Genomic DNA, 15,241 nt, shown 5'->3' on the forward strand with positions numbered 1-15,241 from the left:
GCCTCCCTCCTCTCAGCAATGAACCCTCTTCCCCCAGCACCTCCCAGGTCTTGTGTGCTGCCTCGGCCCCATCTCAGATGAAGGATTAACTGGGAAGCACCACCAGACGTGCTCCCAGCAATCCCTCCGAAGGGCTGTTATGGTTAAACACAGCCGGCTATCTCAGGGTGCTCCCCGCTCTCGTGTCAGAGATGATGTCAACTGCCCCAAGAGGAGGCTGGATGACATCAGCTAATGATGGTCTGAATTCAAGAAAAGAACATACAGAGCACTTTCTCCTTTTCTGCCCTTCCTCTGGGTCCCATAGGGCTGCAGCTTTCACATTTTCCTTGAAAGTCGAACAGGCCATCCAAAGAAAACCCCTCCAGGGCTCAGAACCCAAGCTGGGCTCCTGTCAGTCGGACAGTCACTGTCCAGGACAAGGTCAGGGAAGCAAGGGGATGGCAGAGACCACAGCAGGACCCCTTCCAAGTGATTTTGTAATTCCATTTTCCCTTCACTATTTCTGCAATCCTTACATATAAACATTTCACTGAAGTCTTCAACTCCTATTACAATCAAACCTAAAAGCAAAAAGGCCTAAATGCACTTGGTTGGGAACCAAGACGATTCCCATAAAAGCAGATTATGCTGACATGATGAATATAAAATGAAACAGCAGATATTAAAGTTGGAGAATTGTTACTTCATGCCTTCCGGCTGCTGGCTGCTCTGCCTCCCTCCTCTCCTCTCCTCCTCCTCCCGCTTTGTTTCACTGACGGCAGACCGCAGGCAGAGATAGCCTTTTCACCCCTGCCTTCTCCGAGGCAGGCTGCCAGGCCTGAAATATTCAGCAGCTCCCCCCGCCAGCCCTTATGCAACGCTTCAGCGTTCATCGGTTATTTGGGAGGTTGCAGCCCTGCCTTATCTGCCACGCCGTTTTACAAAGCATGTTTTGTGTTTAATTGGCTCGTTCCTGCTAATCTACCACGATTGTTGTATTTTTATTCTGGAAGGTCGTTATTAAAATAAGCCATTTTGCTTACAGCAGCTCGTCCCTGCACTGTTCCCCAAATAACCAAGCCCTCTCTGCATTTCCCCTCCTCTCCCCAGCGCTGCTCAGGCTGTGGCACCTGCTGGATGCGCTTAATGAAGGAGCAGGTCCTTGGCGAGACGGGCAGAAAGCCCGTGAGTCATTTCCAGTGCGTGGATCCAGGCTGCTCCCACCTGTATGCTCGCCACCTGCTTCAGCCCAGCAGGACCTGCACCCTGCAGGCAGGCTTCAGCAGCTCACCTGCACGGCTCAGCATCATCGTCTGTCGGCAGAGGGGAAGCTGGAGATCTAGTTAGCAATTATATTCCCTCTTATGGCAGGCTCAGAAACACAATCTCATCTCACACGGGCTGGCACTGAGGCCAGCACTGACAACTGCTTCATCGTCTCCTTGCCCATGCGTTGCCCTAATCCTGCAACACCACTTCTCCTGCTATTAGTCCAGGAGCTCTTCTGAGCTAATGTTCTCCAGAGGTGCCAACCGCCGTCCAAGTGTTAGCTTATAGATTCTTTGGTGCTAGCTACCACTTATGTTAATAAACCAAAATTATGCAGAAAGTCATAAACAGAGAGCTCTCCCCAGTGCCCTTGCCAGCACAGGATTGCTCCCTGCGGAATAGATTATAGCACTGTGCAGACTCGCTCCAAAATGACTCCAGTAATGGGGCTTCCCCCGTGCTCCCCAGGGGACAATTCTGCAGTCAAACAGGCCCTAACATTTCTTAAGGTTTGGGTCTTTTGGTAGCAACGCGCTTTTTTTTTCTCCTCAATCATTAGCTCGCTTCATTATTTTCCCCCTTTCCCTCTGCTCAACGTTAACATGTTCCTTTCCTTCTAGCTGTACTCCCCTCACAGTACTCCCTAGGGCAATGCAGAAACACAGCTTAATATTGTAAGAAGTAATAGAGAAGCTCAGAAGTTTAAGAAGGGAGAAAAGAGATGACAAGATCCCTCTGATCATCTCTTTTCAAAGCCCCTGTGCACGAGGAGCACTGTGCTGTACCCGCAGGGTATTTCATGGGTGGCTTTGGCTGTGCACGTGCCTGCTGGGGCTCAGTTTGTCCCTGGGGCTGGGGCAGGCAGCTGGTATGGATGGATGGATGGAGCCTTGGTCTTGAGGTGACCCATGGGGAACCCCCCCAGTAGTGTGAGCAGGTTTGGGTGCTCTCTGGGCATCTCCTTTTCTCTGCCAGCAGCATCACCGGCCTGACACTGGACAGACAAAATGTCAGGCACCCTGGCGCAAGGTGGGACGGGCAGTAAAGTGGGTTTGGCTATTTTGAGGCTTTGCTCAAACTGCCTAGAAGGAGAAGGTTGAGAAGATCCCCCTTAACAGGGATCCACCCAACAAGAAAGCCCCCTCAGTTCAGACAGAGCCTGCCTCTCCCTGCTCTGGGCTGCAGCTGTTGAGTGCTCTGGGAACAAGCACCCCCAGCACCACAAGCTGGGATGAGGTGGTAGCATTCCCACCTCGCTCTGCCTTGGACAAAAATCTTTCCCCGTGACTTTTCAGAAGATGCAGAGAAACCTTGCCCGCACCCCGCTGAGCAGCGGTGGCTCCAGGCTGAACCATTCCATGCTTTTGGCAACAGTGAGGCCACCAAACACCGCAGCAACTTTTCCCCCATGAGCAGCAGCACTCTGAGTTTCTTAAGTGCTGAAAGCCTACCACTTGCATCCTAGCTTGTGGTCTTCAACATTTACACCCATTTAACAGTAAAGCTCTCCCCTCGTGCTACATTTTGTGGGTACAGGAGAAGCACGTGCACAAAGGGCTCTCCCCATTGCTGACACATTTCACCTTCAAGCTAGAAGAGCCAAGGCACAAGCCATCCCGAGGCTGGCCCAGGGCATCTGCCCAACTTCAGCACAGACCAACCAGCTCCAGCCCTCCTGCAGCAGCCCATGCAACTTGCCACAACCTGGTCTTACACTAGTGGTCCCACTAACAATGCTGGATTTCCTCCAGTTAACATCAGGCAAAGTGAACCCAACCAGAACATTTCGATTCTTCTTGTCTTCCCAACGAACTAGTTTATAAACACGCGTGTGTGTTGTTTTTTGTTTTAGACAGATGTAATTATCGTGGAACAAAACAAGAGGTCAGCAGGCTGCATCACCATGCAGATGAAGGCTGGGGACCAGATGAGATGGGGTGAATGGTCAGGACAGAATCAGCCCCTTCCACGAATCACCCCAGTAGGAGCTTCAAGACAGCCAGAGGGTGTTTGCTCCAGCAAACCCTCTCCCCTCCTCACTCTACAGCCCTCAGCACCATCCCCACATCCCTTCTAATCAAAGGCTGCGGGGCCCCGACGGCAGCCAGCGAGCAGGTATTGATCTGCCTGCACTGCCTACAGATCATAATCTGCCTCCACGCACCTTAAAGAAGCTCAGCGCACGTTCCCCCTTCTTACAGCTGCTTTGATTGCAATTCAGTCTCTAGTACATTACCCTTATTTATAATGCCAGGGCTTCAGCGTGGCGCCTCAGGCGGTCTAAAATTATTACAGGGCCCTTTTGACTTTCAATTCCCTTCCATTCAATTCCATTTTTATTTGTCAGCAGAGACTCCCATTGACCAGCGGTGGAAGCCAACTGCACGCAGGCAGACGGTGCTGCTGCATGTTAAGCCAATCCTATAGAAATTGCTGGCACGCAGCTCAACACGATGGGTCATCTCAGCTCCAAGAGGAAGAGCCGGGCCCGGGACAGCAGGGCACGGGCTGCAGCTTCCTCGGAGAGCTGCAGGATTCGTGCTCAGGGGGGTCAGCTGCTGCCATTCACCCAGCCAACATAGCCTTCATCCAAAAAAGAAAAAAAAAAAAAAAGGAAAGTGACTCTAAACGTCACAGCTGCTCTTGTGTACCCTCTGGAGATGGAAGAGCAGGCTTGCAAGAGAGATGGGTGTGAATGAAGTGTTGGAAATAGCCACAATGCACGGACAGGGTGCAGCAGCCCTCTCCTCTTCCTCATTCCCCACTCCCAGCGGAGGCACAGCAGGCCTGTTTTTAGAGTGCTCTGTTACTGAACACCTCAAAGCTTTGCCACTTCCCTGAAGGCTCCCTGCTCACTCAGGAGACAGAGGGTTCACCTCTGCAAGGGCACCTGCAGGTGCAAGGAAGAGGGGAGAGATGAGAGCCTCCTCTAGCCAACGGAGAGAGCAGCTAGCCCATGCTGCATGAGGAAAACTGCAGCTCCCCCGTGCCTCCTCTTACTCCTGATCCTAAAAGCCAAAGAGACACAGCTGATAAATGGGAACTGCTGATGGCTGGTAAAAGCCTTTTTAGACTATTTCAAAGGAACGAGCACTTTTCTTTTTTTTTTTTTTTATAACTCAGCTATTAGTCCCCGTTAAAGAAACCAGTGCCCATCGCTTCGATGGGGAAGCTTTTCTGCAGGCAACAAGTACACAGCACCGCAAACCCTGCCCCGTGGCTGTTTTAAGGTTGGGCTATATGAGATGATAGGGATGTCCTGGGCTGGGAATTTCAGCTCTCTGCACAGGCCAGGAGAGCTGCAGCACCAGGGCAGGCTGCTCTGCTCAGCCCCGACCCCCCAGGGCTGCCCTGCCAAGCACCGGGCACAGATCCTGCTCCGTGCTCAGAGTGCAATCGTTCCTGCCCAGAGACCCCCCTGCACAGCAGTGCTGCAGCTCCGCTGCGAGACAGAGAGGATCTGAAGTGTCTCATGACACTGGCGGAGGCTGCTGAGCAATATCTGCTCCGTGAGATAACCACCGCGTTATTCTTCACGGCGGCTGAGGGAGGGCGAGGGAAGGCAGGCACGGCGCTCCTGCCACCAGCTCTGAGCAACAGCTACGGTGCCGAGAGTTTTGTTAAGTGCGTGATGGACATCAGAGGCATGAATTAATACTGAACTCTCACTGATAAAAGCATTCGCATGTCCAGAGAAACAGGAACAGGAACCTTGGTTAAACAGCAACGCCACAAGCTGGGAAATGCCTGTGGCTGCAGCACGCACTCCCCGAGCAGGACACAATATTTTAACCCAGTCCCAAAGCAATCAAGAGAAGCTGCTAAACCAGCCCCAAGCAGCCTGCATCCCTCCTGCTGTCCTTTAACTGACAAAGGAACTGACAAGGAGCCCAAGGAGCCTTTATGGCATTAGGTGAGGTTTGTGCGACACAAGCACTGCGTATGCTGGGGAGCGAGTGAGCTGCTGGAGTAACGGCGCTGTATTCCAGGGGCGAGCATTGCTCAGAGCTTGATTAAAACTAGTCAAGTGCTTTATAACCTCTATGCATTTTTAAATGTCTCTCTTTGGGAAACATAGCTCTTAAAGCGATAAGGCAGTTTGATAGCTCACGGCACCGATCAAGCTGGGAAGTGATTTTTCTAGCACGGTTCCCCCACAGACCTCCTGTCCCAGCCAGCTCCAGCAGCAGCCCCAGTCCCTGCAGGACCTGCCCATGCACTGGGTGAGATGGGGAGAGGAATGGGGACAGAGAGAAGAGGGTTTGCTGCTTCCTACAGGAACACCAGGACAACTCTCCCTGCTGAGATGAAGTCCTTCTTCAAAAAGGAGACGTCAGCGCAAAGCAGAGGGGCACACTCAGTAGGTTGGGAACAAGGGGGCGCGTGGCTGGGCATCTTGAGAAAAAAATGGGTAATGGAGAACGTGGGTTCTTCTGCCTGTGTGTCACCTGGAGTGCCAGGGGGCGCATCGAAAGCTGAGCAGCCTGGAAAGGGCTGGGCTTGCCCTTCCCCAGAAAGGCAGAAACACCAGCTGCCAGGAAGGAGTATTTGGTGGAGCCCCTCCACGTCCATCGTGACAGGGCTCCCACACTAACAGGGGCTTCTTCGCTTGCTTTCCAGGCAGACATCTGCTGTTGTTAAAAAGTTTTAGGGTCCCTGCCTCTTCCCTGGGAAAGGCTTTGGGGAAACTCCCCAAAAAGCCTCTGGTTACCCGAAGCCTCCCAGGTACCCAGGTACCGTGGCGGCTGCTCACAAAGCTCAAACTCAGCTCTTACGGAAAGGAGTTCCTGCAGCCTCCCAGGGGATTCACTTCTCTCCAAGAGCGCCGTATTACACCTTCACCCAGGAGAACCTGCTCGTTCATCTACCCCAGCACCCAGAGGGACCTACCGGGCCCAGCACCACCAGGTTCCTGCAGAGCTCAGCGCCACAGGAGAGCAGCCTGCCGCTCCCAGGGGATGCCACCCCAGGGTGCAGGCAGACAGACAGACCCTTCCCAGGAAGGACAGAGCCCCTGGGCAGCCTCAGCCCAGGAGCAAAGCGCTGCAGCTGGAAGCAGAAGGGGCTCGCTGAAACGTAGCTGTGAAAATCATCGCCTCTCCCAGGACTGACTCGTGCTGAAATGAACTGGGCTCGCTGCGGCTGATACAAGATCACAGAGCAGCTGGAGGGCTCGGGAAGTGGCATCAGATGATGAGGAAACATTAACATCTAAATAAATAAATAAATAAAAGGGAATGAATTTATTAAGACTTCTCAGAGCCTGTGGGCAAAATAATTTTCCCCCATTTAGGAGTGGGTAAACGAAAACAGCAGCTAAGCAATTTGTCAGAGATTAAAAGGAACTAAGTGGCAGCGACACTTCCAGCCCGAAGCAGTGATGCTCTCCCGGAGTGACACCATTGCCTGACCCTGGCACGACCACGCTCCCTTCCTCCAGCAGGCACGCTCCCCTCCTCTTGCAGAGAGCGCTTTGCCTGCTAAAATAAGAAAGCAATCTGCCTGGATGCCAGCCCCAGCCAGGCACGGGGAGGTCTCCAGCCATTGCATGCCAGTGCCGCGTCCCTCCAAAGCAGCAGAGGAAGGCCAGCTTGGCTGTCACTACAGCCCTAACCCGTTGCCAGCTTGCAGTCACCCCACCCCAGCCCTGGTGGTCCCCCTCCTCCCCAGCCACGTCGCTTGGCGTTCCCCACCAGCACGAAGGCTTCGTGAGGCTCTCCCTGCGCCCCCATCCCTTGTCCTACAGTAACAACGGGGCTACCTCCCCATCCCAGCTCTTCATCCTTATTTTTCCCCTTCTCCTCTTCCCATCAAGTACAGATTCTTTCCCATCCCCTACTTCACCAGAAAGGCTAATTCAGGCTTCTGTTAACAGTGGGCCTGGTCTCCCCGCACCATTAGATCCGAAAGCAGCATCGTTTCAAGTTTGTATCCCCGTTTGTTGTCCTAAAAAGAGTCCTGGGGCCCCAAAAGGGCCACCTGCGATAAGAAAGCAAAGCCACAGAGCGCTTCCAGCCCCGATCTGCATACACAAAGGTCATGGGAGAGGCAGAGGGGGATGAATCCTTGCAGCCTCATTAGAGGGAAGGAAACTGTTTCTGCAAATAATAATTGATTTCTAAATTTATCCCCTAATTAAATAGGTTCCCTGGATGAATCTGCATGCAGGCTGCAAGGTGATGATTTAGAGCCTGGCTTCCTCCGGGAATGCACCAACACATGTCTGCAAATTGTCTCTCCCCCAGATTCAGAGGAAGGGCGATCGTCTCCCCCCCAGCAGGCAGGAGCAGACGGGCCCCTCCTGCCACCTGCAGCTTGACACCAGCCCAGCCAAGCTTTCCTCTGCGCGAGGTCTATCGGCTGCTCGCCAGGGAAAAGGGCATTTGTCACCTGTCTCCTTGCTGGTCCCCGCACTCCGGCCCCGCGGGGACTCTCTGATGGACCCGAGCAAGGCACACATCACAGCAAGAGCACACAACTCACAGCCTGCCAGGCAGGAGGCTGGCTAGAGGGTTTTCTTTGGCAGGCAGCAGCCATAAAACTACGGCAGAGCTGGAACTGTGCTGCCTAAACTCAGCACATAGCGATGGTGAGAACGAGAAACATTATCTCCAAAACACGCTCTTGCTTCCTACATCAATTCCACGGCTGCTCCTGTCTAGTCGCTTTGACTTTTTCCTGCAGACACCATCAGCTAATAAAACCTCAAGAGACGGATCCTGGGATAAAACCAGGCTACAAGCTCTGCAAAAATTAAACACATTTATCACTCTTGTGCCGAGAGCTCTTTTGGAAACCAGAGCGCCCTGATGCTCCCAGACAAGCATCAAAGGACTTTGGGTGCGAGAACAGTGCGGGGCGGCGCGCGGCGCTGCCACGTTCGAGCCCCAGCTAATTAACCACTGCTGCCCAGGACCCCTCTGCCAGCCCTGGGACGCTGCTGCAGTACGCGTGTGTGCGCACACCCTTTGGGGTGAGCAGGTCTCTTCTCTTTCCGCCCCCAGAAGCCTTTCAGGAGCCCAAGGGTGCCGTGCCACCCACATGGGACCCCCAGCTTGTCCATGCACAGGGTGGGTGCCAGCACCGACATGGCTCTAAGGCCTCCCCTCGTGGGAAATGCCCACAGCTACTCACCACCTGTAGGAAGCAGCAGCAGCACCTTCCATCTCCTCTTCTTTCCTCCCTTCTTTCCAGTCTCCCACCCCCCATAGCATCCTTTAGGCTCTGGGCACATGCCCCTCCGCTACCTTCAGGGCTCCAGCCCTTCAGTGTTGAGTTTTTGGGACACAGAGGCACAACTCATCCCTGCTGCTGTCCCACACGCTGGGGTTCCTTCTCCTGCCACCTGGAGCATACAAAAACCAAGCACAGCCTGCACATCCTTTACCGTACTGCTTGTCCCACGGTGACTACAGCACACGCGGACCTGCACGCACTCAGACACGTGCTCTTCCTCAAAGATGCCAAAAATGCCATCCTTTTGGCATTTTCTCCCCCCAGTCCCCTAAAAGCGTTCAAAACTGGAGCATCTCCATGGTGTTTTGGATTTTTCAACGCTTCTGGATGAAAACTATCTTGTTAAAGTGAGTTCTCAATCAGAAATCACTGCTGCAGATGGAGCTGGGGCCGTAACCTACTTCTGCACTTAAAAATAAAAAAAGCTATTAGGTGGCTAAATACTTTTGGAGCTGCTTCCCTTCATCTCTGCACTGTGCTACTTGGTCTGCAGCAGAGCATCCTCCTTCATAAATTGCCTCTGAGAGCCTCAGATCTCTTCCAAAACAAAACAGTATTATTCACAGGGTAAAATAAGAGAGAGAGAGATGCAAGAAAACTAATTAATGCTTGTACAGAAGAGTTTGCAATATACAGCATTTAAATGAAGCCTGGTTTTCAGATCACAAAGCTAACATCTTCACGTTGTGTCACCAGCTTTCTTTTCCAGAAGTACATTTTTTGCTCACCTTGAGCATTTTTGAAAGCAAACAAAATTCCTGTTGGTACCGACACAAATTCAGATTCTAGCTCTCCACCACTTACCAACTTGAGCACATTAAAACTCTGTTAAAAGCAGAGCAAGATGAGTCCTTGAGGCCCTGTTCCCCAAGGATGCATGCACATAAAGCAAGGAAAATGTGTGGTTATTAGAGTTTAGCTTTATTGTTTTCATAAAACACACTGAAGATTGTGTTTATGATTCTGGAGAAAATAAAACCCTCTCTCCAATTGTTAAAATAATGAACACAGGGTACTCCAGTGACTTCTAAACAATCAAACACTTTGGACTTGCATAGCACCCTCTACTCAGATTTTGGAAGAGTCTTCACAGGGATGGAAATAAGCCTCGTTGGGTGAAGGATAAAGCCACGCGCTTACCCTATAGCCAAAGGCAGCAGAATAGTTTACACAGCCACTGCATGGCACTCAATTCCGTGGATCAGAAAGGGAACCATTTAAAACTCCTTGCCAAATTACTTAAGAGCCAGTTTTGCTGGTTGGCAGTAACACCTGAGCTTCTGAATGATCTAATCCCTTTTGAAATGGAGACTTGAGCATCAGAATCCTTTAAACACACTCAAACGCAAACAAAAACATGATCTTACTGCACTTTCTCCCTGGCCCCTGCGCAGGGTTCCCACGTGGTCTCAGATCAGCTTTGTCACTTCACCACGTCGCTGCTTCCTCACCCACCACAGCTGCTGCTCTCAAAAGCTTTTTGCAGTCTTCAAGCAATAAAGCAGCTTATGGGGTCATTTCTTCCTCCCACTCACCCTCCCCAAGGAGACGGGAGGGCTGTAGCACACATCCTGCCAGCTCCTGCCCTGTCTGGCACCCCCAGCCCCTTCTGGTAGCCCACGGGCACAAGCAGCAGCCCTGGGGACGTCACAGGGCAGAGGCTGTCCTCGGTGCCACTCACCCCCCTGATGCTCACGAAGCCTTCTTCACACCTTCAGAGGGATTTTGCCTGCTCCACGTCCCCATCGCTCCCAAGGGCTCTGCACCTGGCTGTAGGGAGGTTTGTGCGTCAGTAACCTCGTGCCTGTCAGATCAATTGCATTGCCCAGGGAGCCAAACCACCTCCATCACTTCTGCTGCTCAACCTGGAGGAAGGATAACCCAAAGGTTTGTTTGTTTGTTTGTTTTCCCCTTCCTTTAAATATTACAAAGACCGTGCAAGGTTATAAATTATTGAATGGAGCTGTCTCTTCCATTTCGCAGTGCGGTGATGGAAGGAAAGACAGCCCGTGTGTCCATAGGGTGGCTGCCAACGCACCTGCACAACCTGGTGGTGGCAGGGCAGGGAGCCAAAGGGCACCAGGCAGGGTCCTTCCCTGTCTGCCCGGTGCCTCTGCCCATCCATCAGTGCCCACCACCTGCCTGGCACCACCAGCGCAGCAGGGAACACATCATCTCGAAACACATCTTCCATGCCAGGTGATGCCTCCGTGTCCCCGCACCCCCACTTGAAATCCTGGCCTGACCCAGGACGTCTCGGCCACGTCGATGGTTAACCTGACCTGGCAGAAGAGGTCTTCTGTGAAGCTCCAGCACAAAGGGACAGACTGGGAGAAGGAAATGGAGAAAAAAAAAAAAAAACACACTGGAGATATTGAGAAGGTGTTGGCACAGTCTAGCATTCAGACAGTTTTGCACACACTTTCTGGGAGGTATTATTGCCTGCTCTAAAGCATCCCTTTTAGTATGAGCCTTTGGGGCTTGTAATAAAAACCAAGATGTTTTTCCCGGAGCCAGGTTAGATAGAAGACATCTAAAAATTAAAGCAGCAGCCTAAAAAAAGATTCCAATACCGTCCTACCCATTACGTATATTTATTTGCAGGGTCCTTGGGGACAGAGGTCAGCTCGGGAGCACAGAACCTGAGCTGCATTTGTTCCCAGAGCTGGCACAGAGTGCACAAGCACTGCCTGCTCCTCGGACCCACCTTGCTGATTAACGGCTTCGTTCCAAGAAGCGCATAACAAGACCGAACTGAGACTCAGCTGGTTTCAAAGAACCAACAAATTCAAAACACACAGCCAGCTCTTCGAGCTAATGCAGCACTGAGCATCCAGACTAACACCACAGTCACTGCATCGCATCTCAGCAACACATCCTAAAATCGATGAAAGTGGAATAAAGCCAGAGCCCCGCTTTTTCCTCTCCTGCAAACTTCTTTTGGACATAACCAAAACCAACACGCTGCCCTGAAGAGATCTGAGTTTTATGAACCAAAGCCCTTCCACTCGTAAAACGCTGAAAACCAAGCTTTTCCTGCGAGAGATTTGTCACCGTTGGCTGCCCTTGATCATCACATCACAGACGATATTGCTACCTGTACTCAGTGTTAAGATACTCATTCGAACATCAGAAACGAAAAACGGCGTCTTCCCAGAGAAGCACTCAGGAGCCCCGCAGGATCTCGCCCTGCCCTTTGCCTCTGCCGCGCGCGCCCTCACCCGCCTGCGATGCCCAGCGCCACCGGGCTCAGCCATCCCGCCCGCTCTTCTGTGCCCTGCTTGCTAATGGAGAGAAAGCTCTGGATCCATTTGAAATGAATTATACTCCAGTAATTGCAGCTGCTATAGGGCAGTATCAGGTCAAACTGCCCTTTTTGTGCTGCGTCTCAAACACCAGAGACGATGAACGGGCTCGTTTCCAGCAGAGGCGAGCGCCCACAGCTCCAGTTGAAGCCCGGGGGAGCTGCAGGCGTTCACCACCTGACACCACGCCACCAGTGGGTGCCGAGCTGCGTGCCAAGCTCTTCCCTTAACACAACATCCAAGCTCACTCTGTGTAACCACAACCTTGTCTCATGCTGCCCACCCCTGGTCTCCATCCTGCAAGTCCTCGGCACGCGGCCTCCCGGTGCCGTCCCCGAGGCTGCCCTCTCCAGCCCACATCTGACTGCTGAAGAAATCTCTCTCTCCCCCCAGAAGGGCTTTCTCAGCCCAAAACAGGGATTTTCCCCCTCCCCTCCCATTCTAAGTCTATGTTAATAATTAAGATAGGGTGGGATTCAAGAGACTAATTACCACTGTAAAGTTACTCTCCTGAAGGCTGATAAGGGAAGTAATTAGGATGGACAAGCATGGATTACAAAGCTCTAAATCTCTCTCTCTTGTCAAGATAACGCTGCTGCCCAGCCTCACAAACGACAAACGAATCCATAGGCAAACAGGCAGCAGGCAGGGGGACTGACAGCAGGCTGGGCTCTGCCACGTAACCCCGACACACCTTCACGCTCCGTGCTCCTTCCAGCCAACACACTGACACCTTTCCCCCTCCGGATGCTGTGCCTCTGGCTGTTTTGCCTTCATCTGGTCTCTTCTCACCTCCCCAGATATAAGCTAAGAAGAAGTGCACGCTCAAACACTAGATAGATGCTGTCACAAGAGCCACGTCCCCCCGAGATGAGGGTAAGGGTGCCGCCCACGGTGCCACAGCAGCGTGTGACTGCCTAGGGAACGTGGCTGCTCGAAGAGAAACCCAGGGCCCGGGGCATCCCAAGAGGACCAACCCCATGCACGTCTCCAGCCACCTTCTCTCCCATGTCTGACAGCCCCAGCGGGTTCATCCACACCAAAGAGGTGGGTCCACGTACCTGGACTCACCCACGACACCCACAGGAATCACCCTCTGGGACCTTGCACGGGCCATTTGGAGCCTCACAGCGATCAGAATTAAGACCCCTACGCACCACGTCCCTTGGCTGCGCAGACTGCAGACCCCTGCAATTCCCTGCATTTATGCAGTACGCAGCAAAACCGAGGGTCACGCTGCCAGAACCACCGAAATAAATCTTCATCTAGACGGCAAGGCACACGAGCGCCAGCTAACTCGCCCCAGCTCCACAGCGCCAAGCGCTCAGAGCGCGCTCTCCTCCCCCGCTGCGACGCCAGCTCTGGGGCCGTGCACACAGCAAATGCGCTCCTCACACACACAGATTATTTTCCTACAACAATTTCAGGCACCCTGCGCTAGAACATTTATAACTAATACATATCCCAATGTTCCCGTTCACCTGAGACACCCAAAACTTTCCTGGCTCATTTGTCAGATTTTTTATTATTATTATTTTTTAAAATACCTTCTTCCCCTCAGGCCAGTCAAATCAGCCCAGTTAGTTTTAATTTTCATGGACATGGAAAGTCATCTCAAGGTCACTTTTTGGTTCTTCTCCAGTTTCACATCTTGTGGATTTTGCAGGATTTGCAGCTGAGGCTTCTGATTACCCGCTACGTAATGGAACGAAAAGGAACCGGCCGAGGAAAGACAGTGATGAAGCACCCCATTGACACCCAGGTAATTAAGGAGAAACAAACATGTTTGTCGGCGGAAACAAGGGGAAAAATCATGCAAACCACTTTATTCTAACAAGGAAGAGAGCAGGGAGGAAAGAAAAAGCGGCAGCTGATGGGTTTCCACCAGAAGGGCACGCTTTGCTCAAGCCGGTCTTCCAGGGGTGTCTGCATCGTAGCGGGAAGGTTGGCAGGTGCCACAGGGGGACTTTTGTCACTTCTTATCAAAAAGACAACCAAAAAAAATCCCCACCAAACTGCAAAACACAACCTTTGGGATGCCCACGATAGGCAGATTGACAGAGCCCCATTGGGAAGGGAAAAGCAAACGTAGGAGAAACCCACGTATGTCCTAAGGGCTCAGAACAAAAGCAAGATACTGAAGGCTGGAGATCTGTCTCCTCCTGGCCAGCTTAACATCCAGGAGAGGAATCCCTTGGGAAACTGGTGACAACCCAGTGACAGCCGGGTGCTCGCTCGCTCAGAACCATGCTGGGACGATGCTGGGGTCAGGCACGGGCGCGCCGTAGTGAGTTTTACCCTAAAATTCATCACTTTGCTCCCAAAGCGAGCACGATGCTGGTGCGTCAGTCTGCGCTCCAAATGTGTTTATTAAATGTTTTTAATATCGCAGTGGCATACAGAGTAATACAATCAAGCCTGAGTCACACATCTTCCCGTGTCCACGGGGACTGCGGGTACAAGCCTGTTTTTGTTTCTTTCCCAGGGAACGATCGAGATACAGGACTCGCAGCTCAGATCACAGCCGCTCTCCAGGGGCAGGCGATGGTAATTAGTTTGTGTGCGTTAGAGGCGTTTTTTGGTTTCCATGTCGTCCTCCGAGAGCCTGGCAGGAATACTCAAACTGCCCGGCAGAGAAACCCAGCCCTGATGTGGGTGGCGAGCAGCTGACAAACCTGGCTCCAAGCTCTCAAAAACCAGCCCTGTACCACCATGTATTTGCTATCTAAAAAGCACCATAGTCCGGGCTGGTTTTTTTTTTGTTTGTTTGTTTTTCTTCCCTGTGGGCCAACATCGCACAGAAAGGAGCAGCAGAAATACCTCTCCGGTCCCGTGTATTAAATCACAGTCACCAACCCACTGTGCGCAATCAGAGGCCAGCCCACCCCGCTGCAGGTGCAGGAGACGACTCCCCCGCACCTAAGCACCCGTTTTGCTCAAGAAGCAGCACTAGAAACGCCTGCCATTGCCTTGGCCAGCCTAAGTGTGAGCTGCAGAAACCCATCCGCACCATTACGGGGCCAGCAAAGCCCAAACGCTCCCGGGGCTCTCCTAGCACGGAGCTCTCCTTACCGACACTGCTCCTCTCGCCCTCCACAGCACAGACTTCTTGCGGTCTCCTTGCTGTCGGTCTGGGGGTGCTTCTCCACCAGGAGCTGCTCCCTCCAGGTGGAGCTGACCCAGTTCGAGGTACCACCACCGCCTCCCCAGGGAACATGGGGCAAGGGCAAGCCCGCAGACCCCAGCAGCTTCATTGCTTGGAGGAGGAGGAGGAGGAGGAGGAACAGCAGCAAGGGCAGCACAGGACACAGCATCCTTAACTTCTACTTTAGCTCTGCACCAAACTAGGCTCAAGACTTCCTCAGAGGAGTTTGGACACAACACCCAGTGCCACCGAGCCTCCACCAGGCAGCAAATTCTTTCCCTTGGTCCTGCAGGAAACCTTGAAA

General features: G+C 52.5%; 1 protein-coding gene across 7 annotated transcripts in view; it reads right to left on the bottom strand.

The window, feature by feature from the left end:
- ASTN2 (astrotactin 2) overlaps positions 1-15,241 on the bottom strand; it is a 340,991-nt gene that overhangs the window by 283,544 nt on the left and 42,206 nt on the right. The window contains exon 1 of one of the 7 annotated variants that reach the window (XM_083807092.1): positions 10,169-10,402. The exons of the other annotated variants lie outside the window; for them this stretch is intronic. The gene's annotated coding sequence lies outside the window, so the exon portion shown is untranslated. Of the gene's footprint in view, positions 1-10,168; positions 10,403-15,241 lie in introns of those variants that run through there. 7 annotated transcript variants of the gene reach the window in all.

Source organism: Anser anser, assembly GCF_964211835.1.
Source record: "Anser anser genome assembly, chromosome: 21".
In the NCBI taxonomy this organism is placed as follows: Eukaryota; Metazoa; Chordata; class Aves; order Anseriformes; family Anatidae; genus Anser; species Anser anser.